The sequence below is a fragment of the Macaca thibetana genome, chromosome 20, assembly GCF_024542745.1.
Source record: "Macaca thibetana thibetana isolate TM-01 chromosome 20, ASM2454274v1, whole genome shotgun sequence".
In the NCBI taxonomy this organism is placed as follows: Eukaryota; Metazoa; Chordata; class Mammalia; order Primates; family Cercopithecidae; genus Macaca; species Macaca thibetana.
This window is the reverse complement of record NC_065597.1, coordinates 23,542,949-23,555,570: the sequence shown is the minus strand read 5'-3', so window position 1 is coordinate 23,555,570 and position 12,622 is coordinate 23,542,949. Positions and strand designations below refer to the sequence as shown.

General features: G+C 38.6%; 1 long non-coding RNA gene across 3 annotated transcripts in view; it reads left to right on the top strand.

The window, feature by feature from the left end:
- Positions 1-12,622, top strand: part of LOC126943999 (uncharacterized) — a 56,083-nt gene that overhangs the window by 12,378 nt on the left and 31,083 nt on the right. The gene's annotated exons all lie outside the window — the stretch shown is intronic.

Below are 12,622 nucleotides of genomic sequence, written 5' to 3'. Positions count from 1 at the left end.
TACTTTTGTGCCTCACTAGCCCCCACTTGTATATGCAGTAAATGTGGTTTTGTTTTGTTTTGTTTTTGTTTTTGCCATTGGCTTGTGAAGCTGCAGTCAGCTGATGGTCAGCACAGTCTGCTGAAATTCTGAAACCAAATAATGTAAGGAGTGTTCTCATTTCTATGATGAACTGACTTGTTTTATCATCTAAATTTTAATCCAAGGTAGTTTCTGAGAAAAATTATAAAAGATGACAGAAGAGAGGATGAGAAACAATAAAAAAGAAAATTATTTTGTCATTTTTCTTTGAATTCCACCTCCAGAACGTTAGTTCAGCTTTGGCTAGTGGAAGGGAATTCGTAAGTGAATCTGTTGATATAAACGATATTAACAATGGAAAGTTAATTTCTTCTCAACATTTCTAACTACACTTTGGCAGTAGCTCAGGAACATAACTTTGAAGTGCTACCAAATGTGCAGTCGGCCTGGGCGCTCATGTGTTTGCGATCAAGACAGAATAAGGAGGTGCGTGTTAGAGAGAGGATGCCTGTGTCTCACGTAATGTCCCAGGACCTGGGCTGCTCCCATATTTGCCCAGTTTCATCTCCTATGCGGGGGGGAATATTGGCATCTTTTGCCAAAATGCATTGTGATTTTAAGGTTATTCAATTTCATTTAGCTGTTTTATAAATATTTCAAGATTTAATAATGTGCTCAATAGAATTAAAATGCTTTCAGTGACACAAGATGCTGAAATGGAGTAGCTACTGCTCTTTGTCTCTAAGTAAGAAGGCAAGTTTGGGGAAATGATCTGTGTTACTCCTCAAAGGCCTCTAGGTGGTGCTGCTGTGACAGCTATCGGCTAAACAGTTTTTTAGCACTTAACTTTCAAACCAAATATTTAACTTATTAAATGTCTTATACTTATGGTTAATTGCTAATATAATACTATTGATAATTTATACCATCACATTTACATTAGATTCTCCTAATAATGAGACTATATTCATAAATTACACAACAGAGTAGTTTTACGGGTTGGAATAAATATAGTTCTCTGGTTAGTATTTAATAAAGTCAAAAACTTTTAAGTGTGGCTGAATTTTTCCACATACATTAAAACTTACTGCATAATTAGCTTTTCCTTACGTCTACTTGCATTGGGTAAAATAGTACTTCGTACGCAGTAGGAGCCAAATCAATGTTTATGAAAGGAGTTAATTTTTTATTGAGTTTCCCTTTCTACCATTCATTGAAGATGAGATAACCACTGGATTAAGTTTTTCAAAACCCTAGTCAGACATTGCTGCTTATCTTGGCTAATGACAACAATGGGAGGCCATTTTTTCTCTATTTCTGAAAATGTACTGAAGAATATATATAAAATCACTTCTTTATTTTAAAAGCAAATTGGTTTTTGAGGTTGGTTCTATTGAAATGCAAGAATAGTGTGAATAAGTGTGTTTGATAATTGCTCAAATCTTAATCAAGATTTTATTAAAATCAATATTTGATAGGCTGCTCAATTTAATTAAATTAAACCACAGAGAAATGAGGAATAAATGAGCTTGAAAATCAATCACAGGATGAGGTATGTTCCTTTTTGTTAGTTTAGTATATGAAATGTTGGGTTAAGCAATTGCTGACCATGAGAGAAACAAACAAAATCACTGCTTCGCCTTATACAATATGAACCCACATTTTGTGCCAGGCACTGTGCTAAACACAGTCTACATGTGTCTTAATTAATTTTGAAACAAAATCCCATGAGGTTGGTCTCCTCCGTTTATGATTCAGGCCCAGGTGTGAGCCAGGATGGCTGTTCCAGGTCATTCCATTGATAAATGGCAGAGTTAGCTGTAAATATAATGTCCAAGCCTTTCCTACTACCTCAAATTGTTCACAAACAGGAAGAAAAAGCTCAGTTTATGATTAAGTTTAGAGAAGGGCCTTGGTGGTAATTTTCTTCCTTAAAAAAGTTTAACTTCATAGGTAAGTAATTAGAGGGAGCGGGGAACCCAGATTAAAAACTGTGAGTGTTGACTTAGAAGCTCTGAGTCCCAAGATGGCAAAAAACAGGAGGGGGGTGGGAGCTGTTATTTTTCTGGATAGACATAGAATATAGTTATTCGCCGTATAATTTATGCTTATTGAGAGTGGCAGAGATTTATGGTTTTAGTAACAAAGTGTTTTAATTGGGATTAGCTAATGAAAAAGTGGCGGAACTGGCAAGGGAGGAGGTAGGAAAATGTGATTTGAGTTGAGGTGTTTCTTCTCATGGGATGCTAACAAAAGAGTTAGTGTTAATGCACCAGGGCAAGAATCATACTTTTAATTAGGCCTTCGGAGTTTGTGCTTGCATTCTTGGTTCTAAGGAGTCTTAGTTACCCAAAGAATCAACTCTAGGAAAGTAACGATATTCTTGATAAATACCACTGGCAATGAGAATGAAACTGCAGCTTCCTAAAAAAAAAAAAAGAAAAAAAAAGAAAAAACAAATCTCCCTCATTTTTATTCACTGCTTCTTTGGTTCGATGGAAATTAGAAATCAACAACAATCACAACCACACAACTGTGCAGCTTTCCTACACTCCAGGCTAAGAAGAATTTCTCAAGCCACTGCTTCCGAAACTTTAGTCATTCATGTTTCATGTTTATAATTTTTGCTATCTCTCTGCACCTCTTATATTACTTAAAATTTTCATTAAAAATGGCTCATTAAAAAATTAAAATTAAGTACCTTTATTTTAGAAAAAATACGTCAGTGGGAAACTAGAGTCACTTGCCCTAAGAAGGGTATTTGTGAATAGAAACAGTGAAATCAAAACAGTGTTATTGAATTTTAACTTCAGGAAAGTGTCCAGAGGTCTTAAAGACATATTTTCACCACACTGAGACTTCTTCTTTGATCATAACTGAGCCATAAAAAAAGACTTGAAAGGGGAATAATTGTCTCATTATGTGAATCACTTTTTATCCAACAAAGTAGCTATATACCACCTAAAATTATGTTTTCTAATCAAAGCTTCATCCTCCAAACATATGTCTTTGTTTACTGGTCATAGGAATCTCTCACCCCTCACCTTTTTAACTCTCCAACTTCCAACTTCCCCCAGTGGTATTTAAACCTTGCCTTCTACCCATCTAATTCCATTTACCTTATGTCTAAATGTTTAGAGAATCCTGTTAAGCAAACACATTGGAGATGGGAGCAGATTACAAAATGAGCTTCTATTGTTGGTTAACACAACTTTTCTTCATATATGCTGTTTGAGATCATGTTTTCTCTGTAAGATATACATTTTCAGCTGTAATAAAGTATGTCTCTTTACTACTCCTGACCTTCATACACCCCCTTACCCTTCTTGAGGCAACAACCATTGGCTGTCATCCTGTTTCATATATTCTTCCAGAGATAGTTTGTGTATGTACAAGTCTACTTGAATCTATACGACTCTCCTGAAATTTCACACACATGGAAGCACACTCTACAAGTCATGCTGCACTTCATTTTTTTAAATGCAATATATTTTTTTAGTATATGGTTTCATATTAGTATATACAGCCCTAGTCTCTTCTTTTGAATACTGTATAGAGGTATTCTATGCATGTAACCAATTCCCCTTTGATGGACACTTGGTTATTACTCTTTCTTCTACAAACAATGCTGCAATATCCTTCTATAATTATCTTTGAGTCCATAATGACCATTAAGAAATAAATACATCTAGTGCTGAACGGTACTCACTGAAATAGATGGAATTCTAATTATTAGAATTGGAGAGGGCAGACACAATCGTATTTCATTCATAAGTACTGGTTTTCTCTTCATTTTTTTTTTTCACCCATGATATAAATTTGTATTTTTTGTGGTGCCCTGCACATGACCAAACATCTCAATTTGCACATGAAGTTATAGGCTCTGAGTTATGTTTGTTACATTTGTCTTATACTATTAATTCTTCCTCCCCATTATCACTTTAGAAATTAGTTGTATAGTTTGGTGCTTAATTCCTATTCTAGTAGTGGATGAAAAGCTCCATGAGGCTGAAAAGGGACTATAGCTGTCTTGGGCACTGCTGTGTCTCTATCGCCTAGTGAGCATCTGATACACCGTAGTTCTTCAATAAATATTCATAGATGAAGGAATGAAAAACGTATGCATTAAATTTAGTTTGTTTGCTTGTTATGGACTAAATTTATCTCCTCACCGCCGTACCTATACTTTGAAGCTCAAACCCCCAATATGACTGGATTTTGAGAGAGGGGCTTTAAGGAAATAATAAAGGTTAAATGAGATCATATGGGTGGGGCTTTAATCCAACAGGACTGGTGTCCTTATAAAAAGGGGAAGAGATACAGAGATCTGTCTCTCTCCACCATATGAGGACACAGTGAGTAGGTGGCTATCTACAGGCTGAGAAGAGAGGCCTCGCCAGAAACCAACTTGCGAGCATCTTGATGTTGAACTTCTAGCCTCCAGAACTATGAGAAAATCAATTTCTGTTATTTAAGCTACCCAATCTGTGGTATTCTGCTATAGCAGCGCTAGCAGACTAATATACTACTAAATACTCCAAAAGGCTAATATAGGTATTGAGCAACTAAATGGATAAAATGTACATTACAAGTAGAAAAAAGTTAGCTCTCACCTTATACTCACTGGGCATTACTCATTGACTAAGGTTATTGCGGAGCTTAGGATGGCTTTGTGTTCTTTACGTTTTTTTTCTTTCACATTTGTTCCTGCATTTCTGGTGACAGAGATGCTGGCATCTAACCTATCCTCACAATTAAGCATCGTTGCACATAATATTTTGAAAGCCAGGCATCTAACTTCTTAATTCAGAGTAACTGCTGAAATATAGGGGCCATCTTTTTTTCTTAACTTCCATTTTAGGCTCAGGGGTACGTGTGCAGGATGTGCAGGTTTGTTATGTAGGTAAATGTGTGTTATGGGGGTTGGTTGTGCAGATTATTTCATCACCCAGGTTATAAGCCTTATATCCATTAGTTATTTTTCCTGCTTCTCTCCCTCCTCCCAACCTCCACCCTCTGACAGGCCCCAGCGTGTGTTGTTCCCCTCTATGTGGGGGACCACTCTTAGTATGGAAAGTTGACAACACAATCCTTTTGTAGATAGGGAATTTTATTTTGAGTAGGATGTGCTGGAGGGTTGCCTTTCTCCTGGTTTTGTTGGTGGTTTTAGCATTTAGTATGAGGGGCTCTCCTTCTAGCTACTTGTCATGGTGGGGAGATAGCCTTATTGATTGACAAGTCTTCTCATAGTATTATGGCAACATCCTGACTTCCTCTAGTTCATTCTTCATGTATTCATTCATTCGTCTACTTTCTCAAGATATGCTCATAAGGTGCCTCATTCTTGTAACTGCTGGAGATATGATGATGATGACACAGATTCTGTCTTCAAGAAGCCCATAAAAAAGTGGGAAAAAGATGTGACAGCAGATAAAGACCATGAGAAGGACTCTTTACACAAGGTATTTGCTTAGGTGTTGAAGGGCCTAGAAGAGAGAGTGACCAGTGTCCAAAACCCTTTGTGAATTGCATTCACATACAGCACCTGATTTGATTCTCAGAGTACCCAGATGGCTGTTTTTTGGTGGTTTTTTAAAAGTATGGTAAGACAAATGCCCCAGTTGCCAGCAACTTCTACTTCATCATGCTATAGGCTTCTGTGAATAGGAAAAATATACCACCATCAAGAAGCAATCAGCTTGCTTGTGTTTCAGAGGAACCACCCGTGGAAGAATGTCTTCTTGGATTAAAACTGGTATTGCCATGTTCCATTCTAGAATGTCCAAATGCCACTCTTCTGAAGATGTTTAGTTCAAGAGTTTCCATTTTCATATTAAGTTTCTATGTCCATACTTAGTGGGACGAAGATGGTGGTGTATGGATTTTCTCTCTTACAACATTTTTTTGTCCCTTATCTATACATCTTTTCCCTAAATATTCAGCAAGATTTGAAGTTGTAAAAAAATCCTAGACTTATCCAATTGTAGGAATGATAACTTGAATATTATTTTAAGAGCAAATACATGTACATTCCTAATGTTGCTTGAATGGGAATTATGAAGAAGAAGAAGAAGAAAAAGAAAAAAAAGAAAAACAAACCCATGAGAGTTTGGGTTGCTATTTCTGACCAAGTTGAAATTGTGAAATACCAGGAGTCCCATAGGAAATCTTATCTCACCGGAAGACAATCATGGTCCCTTGGCCAAAGAACGAGTATGCATTTTTGTGTAAATAAAACTTGCAGACCCAGACAGAGGGCTGGGCTACCTTGCAGCTTAGCCTGCCATTTATTATCATTCACAAGGTGGTGTTAGATGCTCAGCTTTAAAAAGAACTGACTTTTCAGCAGTATTTTTACCCTTGAGAGTATATAGAGAGAGCTCTGTGTTGTATATTAATCAGAGCTTTCACGGCTTGCTTTGAATGGTATTCGAAATGTGTCTGGAAGAATAGTGAATGAACTATGCCCAAAGTGTGCTCTATTATTTATTACTCAGGAGCCTTTCCATCTGAGACGTAGGCTGAAATTAAAGGCACCAAGTACCTGTCTTTACTAACTCAATGTTTTTCCAGTTTCCACTCCCTGTGTACTCACCCCACCTGCAAAGGATTCCAGGATTTGATGCCTCATAAGAGTCAGTCAGTTTTTTTTTTGAGACAGTCTCACTCTGTCACCCCGGCTGGAGTGCAGTGGTGCCATCTTGGCTCACTGCGAGTTCCACCTCCCAAGTTCACGCCATTTGCCTGCCTCAGCCTCCCGAGTAGCTGGGACTACAGGCGCCCATCACCACGACCAGCTAACTTTTTGTATTTTTAGTAGAGATGGGGTTTTACCGTGTTAGCCGGGATGGTCTCGATCTCTTGAGCTCGTGATCCGCCTACCTCGGCCTCCCAAAGTGCTGGGATTACAGGCGTGAGCCACCGCGCCCGGCCAGTTTAGGATTTTTTAACTAGTGAATGCTAATACACATGCCAACTACTGTGCTAGAGGCTGGGGCTTCTTTACTAAAAATACAAAAAATTAGCCGGGCATGGTGGCGGGCACCCATAGTCCCAGCTACTCGGGAGGCTGAGGCAGGAGAATGGTGTGAACCCAGGAGGCAGAGTTTGCAGTGAGCCGAGATGGCGCCACCGCACTCCAGCCTGGGTGACAGAGCGAGACTCCCTCTCAAAAAAAAAAAAAAAAAAAAAAAAAAAAAAAAAAAAAAAAAAAAAAAAAAAAAAAATCCTAAACTTCTCCAATTGTAGGAAAGCTAACTGAAATTATCTTTCCAGTTATCAAGTAGTTATTAATATCTACTTGAAGGAGATAATGATTGAGATGTTTGCTCCCAAGCATGATTGCCGCACACCAGAAATTCCTGAAGAAATTGTTTTTAATGTCACTTGCTGGGATCTAACTCCAGAAATTCTGCCTCAGTGGATCTGCAGTAGGGAGTGGTTCTATGTATTTTTAAACACTACCCAGGTGATGGGATTTGGAAACTGTTGCTCTAGCCCAATAACTTTTTTTTCTTTTCTTTTGAAAATGTCTTCATTTATAAAAACCAAAAGCAAAATCAAAATAGGTGTTATATTCATGTGGTGGTATTTCCTGTGCTGGTCAGACCACAAAACACCGGTTTCCATTCAGGACACCATTTTCTAAAGGAACATCAGCAGGCTCAGGCTTTTCCAGAAAAGCTCAATGACATGAGCTTCTCTATTTGCTGAGAATTTTAGGCCAGAGGATTATGTGAACGTGGCAAGCAGCATGGTCTGCTTTCATGGTCTGGCTTCATGGTCTGGCTTAAACCCAGGAAGCCCCTGGGTAGGGTTTCTTTTGCTAACCTTCTGGGCAAAATGGACAGATATGAAAGGTGAAGTCATTTTGTGATTGAATGAATGTCTAGGGGCTGGTTAATGGATGCATGAGAGGGTGGTTTCTACTGGCAAGACATGAATTCTTTCTTTAGTCCTGTCCTGGAAAAAAAAAATTCATTTTAGTTATTTGAATGGCTCTGTGGGAGACACATTTGTTAAGTCTATGGATTGCACATACCAAAGAGGAGTAACAAATGCATAGAAATGCAATTCTTTAGCAACTACTCAGTAGGCTAGATCAGAGGTTCTCACTCCTTTTAGACCCAACACCCTCTTTATATGAAATATTTTGAAGTGCCACTTTCATTATTGTGAACTGAATGTCTCAGCCACGTAGACATGTAATTTTCAACTTTTAATGTAAAGCCCTAAATGTAGTATAAAGGAGAAATAAAAGGCATTAAAAAATAATATCACACTAGGAAATATAATGACACACGACCGGTTCTGCCATAATACTTGTTTTGGAAATGCAAATTAATTACAGCACGACTGATAGAGGAAGGAACAAATAAACATTTCCGTTTGCTTGTGCATGATTTCTTCCATGAGAAGCACGAGGTGAACACAGGAAACTGCATCCCCCTGAGTCCACTTGCATACGGCTCAAACATCTTCTAGCAACTTCAGTTCTTTGCATGTGGTGAGCTGTACCCACCTACAACTGGTGTTACACCCTTTCTTCTCATTCATACAACTCTCCTTTCCACAGAAAGGTGCAGCTTCTGAGTGACTCTCCACAGTAACTCACAAGCTGTACCTTTCCATTGCCCATAGATACACTAGCAAACTTTTGGTCTTTTTCAAGGTAAAGTACCGTGTGCATTGTGGTACTTATTTCTTAACCGTTTAACATCTGTAAAACTGTGCAACCATATTTATTTGTTTCTTTTCTCTAAATGCATCAATATTGAAGTGTTTGAGTGTTATGCCTCTAATTTCATTTCCCCATAAACACTGTTTTTTATCGCGTGATTTTGCATAGTGAAGTGATTTGTAGGAATGCATATATTATATTATATCAGAACTGATTGTAGTTAGATGCTTGCCTCTGATGTAATGAATTAGTTTCGGTTTAAGAGAAGACAATATTCAACTGAATACTGTTGACACGTTTTCTTTATATTTGACATTTTGAAATACAAATTTAACAGGTATATTATTAATTGCAAAAACTGCAATTACTTTTGCACCAACCTAATAGTACCTGTGCGTAGAATTATCTTAGTGGAGCAGCTCAAATGTGGATCAAAGCAGTTGAGCTACTTTAGTGACTCATATACCACCAGTGCCACTGTTGTAAATGTGTGACTTTCCTAAATGATGAATAACTTCTGAAGTTCTGAGCAAAACAAAGTATACCTTTCCCTTGATTTACACAGCAGTCGCTTTTCCTGGAGAATTCATTTACATTAGCCCCATGCCAAAAATACCTATATTTATAAGTAAAATGAAATCAGATTCTGGTCAGTTTTATATATAGGTATAGGGATTGGCATGTGGGCGTGGGAAGTGAGATAGTTGTCTTATCAAGTATGCAATATCCAAGCCCCTGCTCACTAAATGCCATAGTGCCCCCCACCCCCGCTTATGTGATAACCCAAATTGCCCCCACAAATTTCCAGCATGTCCTCTGGCGAACCATTGGCCTGTAGCAATGGACTTATAAGCTACAATTAGGATCAACATAAATTTCTTCACTTAAGAAAATAACTGCAGAAAACAATATGGAGAGAATGATTAAATGATTAAGCTCTAAAAAGGCTAAGAAGAGATCAGAGACTCTTGTGGACAGTAAATGAAGTATTAGTAGATAATTTTGAGAGACCTAATGTCTTCATTCTGATTGGAAGAAGTACAATAACTGGATCAGAGCTGTCTAATAGAAATACAATGTGAACACATATGTAATATTAATATTCTATAAGCAAATTAAAAAATAAGAAATAGGCAGACTGACTTGAATATATTTTATTTAAAACAACATACAGAAAATATCATTCTTTAGAGATGTAATCAATATAGAAAGTGTATTAATCAGATCCTTTTTTTTTTTTTCTTCTTCACTAAGTCTTTCAAAATCTGGGAGTATTTTGCACTTACAGTATAGCTCACATAGCCAATGCGCAAGGGTTCTGTCTTGCACCTGGGCACGTCTTATTTGATTATCACAGCACTTAAAAACTGAATTCTGTGCTCTCTGGGATGCTGCTGAGGGTGAGATGAGAAGTCCCAACTGAAACTGTCTTAAACAAGGAAAACATTTGTTCTCATACATAAATTAAAGTTAGGGTACGCTCTAGGACTGGTTGGTTCAGTGATTCGTGGCATCGTCAAGGACGCAAGTGCCTTCCGTGTTTCCCTCCTGATTTTCTCAACGTGGGGCCTGCTCCTCTCAGGGTTGTAAGGTGGTGGCCAGTGGCAAGATGGCGGCTCATGCGTCCTGGTTTGTGTCCAATAGGAGGGATGAAGACATCTTTCCCTAAAATATGAACTATCCATTCTTTCAGTCATATTGGGCGAAAATGCCATGTCTTGACTGACTTACGCAAATCATCTGGGTCAGAATATTGCATCCTTTCTCATGATTGATGCAAGAATGGCTTTGGCTGGGCATTTTCTCTTCATTTACTCATCCTGAGGCGCACTATTTCTTGTTGTCTTATACTTGCTTTCTTTACCCAGTTACTCTACCTTTCTGTCCCTGGAAGTGTTTGAGTTTGTGGCTGCCTCTTACACACAGGCTCCAGTCATTGTTGACAGAGGCACACATGCAACATTGCATTTAATTTTGATGTGAGAGGATATAAGAGAATGAGAGGAGGTTTAAAGGAGACAGCTAAAGTGAAAAGGGAATTGACGTCATGTTGTATGAGGAATGTTGAAGGGAATGGCTCTGTAAACCTATGAGAAGTGGAGGGCTTGTGGGTGGGATAGAATATCCTCATCTTAGCGATGAGGGTATGTCTACTTGTAGCAGTTCTATGCTCCCATCAAATTAACTGCTTCAGCCGGGCGTGGTGGCTCATGCCTGTAATCCCAGCGCTTTGGGAGGCCCAGGCAGGCAAATCATTTGAGGTCAGGAGTTCGAGACCAGTCTGGCCAACATGGTGAAACCCCTCTCTACTAAAAATACCAAAATTAGCTGGGAGTGGTGGCGAGCGCCTGTAACTCCAGTTACTCAGGAGGCTGAGGCAGGAGAATTGCTGAACTTGGGAGGTGGAGGTTGCAGTCAGCTGACATGGCACCACTTCACTCCAGCCTGGGTGACAGAGCAAGACTCTGTCTCAAAAAAAAAAAAAAAAAATAGTAGATTAGCTGTCTCTAATTTGTTCTGGATCTGGAAGCCAGATAATGAAACTTGTTAGAATAACAAATGGGCTGTGAATGAGAGGCTGAGGTGGTGTCCTATGAATAAAGTATTTACATATTAATTCTTGAAATGGGTTACCCCTTGCCCACCTCTCTCAACTCACTCCTTTTTGATATATATATTTGAGGCCTTACACTTAGTTCTGGGTAGGCTTCTAACACATCTCCTTGTTTCTGTCTCAAGACCTTTTCATTTTCTCTTCCCTCTGTCTAGAATGCTGAATAACAAGAAAGGTAATAAAAGACATGATGAAATATTTTTAAATATTTTTAAGGCAAGCCTCAGAAGTGTCTCTCTTACTTACATCCTATTGGCCACATGGTTCTAATCTAACTCCAAGGGAATCTCAGAAATGTAGTTTTTTGTGTACTCTGAAAGAAGAAACACATAGCACCACCTCTGCCATGTGACCCTTGGCGGCCAGTCTCACAAGGGTTCATTTTTGATCAAGGCCAATAGAATTGAAGATAATCCCTTCCTTGAAGGAATAGTTCTCTATCATCTCCAAGTTTCAGCACCACCCACAGAACACTATAGCCACCCACATGAAGGGAATATGTTCCGAAAAGGAGCTAAATCAACTAGCTGGTACATCTTCACCCTTTGACCTGGGAGACTTGTGTTCATTTCCCTAGGGCACCCTTAACCTCTTGCACCACTACCTGTAACCCCTACGGAATCCAGACATTAATTGTTCTTTGGGCAATTCACAACCAAATGAATAGCCAAGTTATAGTAAATACGGAAAAAGTAGAAATCGTTCTAAGTCAAAGGGAGTGTAGGCCAATACTATGTTGTAGAAGGAAATTCAGGACAGAGGGATAAGCTATTCCTCAACCCCAGAGCAGTTATAATAGCTAACACTGGCCATGTGCTCACTGTGAGCCATGCCTTGTGTGAATATATTCCACAAATTACTTTACAACAGACATATGAGGGAGTATTCTTATTCCCATCCTGCAGATGAATACATTGAGACCTCCAGAAGTCAAGTGACATTCTGAAGTCACATGATAGTGAATGATGGTGGTGTAATTCCAACCCAGTTGTCTGAGTCCAGAGCCAGTATGTTACACTCTAATGACTCCGGACCCTGTGACGTTAAATTCAGAAATCTGAGATTGTCCTGCTCCTCAAACTGTGATTGATGTCATCCTATGAAACAAAGAGCAAGTTTGGGACTCCTGCCTAATGACACTGTGGAACTGATCAGTGTCACATGATCCTAATCACGTACAACAGAGACACACATATACATATATAATCTCAATACTGTAAAGTCAGGTGTGCCATTGGGCAGTACACAATCAATTGTCAAACACATGGCACTAACAATTGAGTGTTAAGCTGTTTCTACAAGGTATA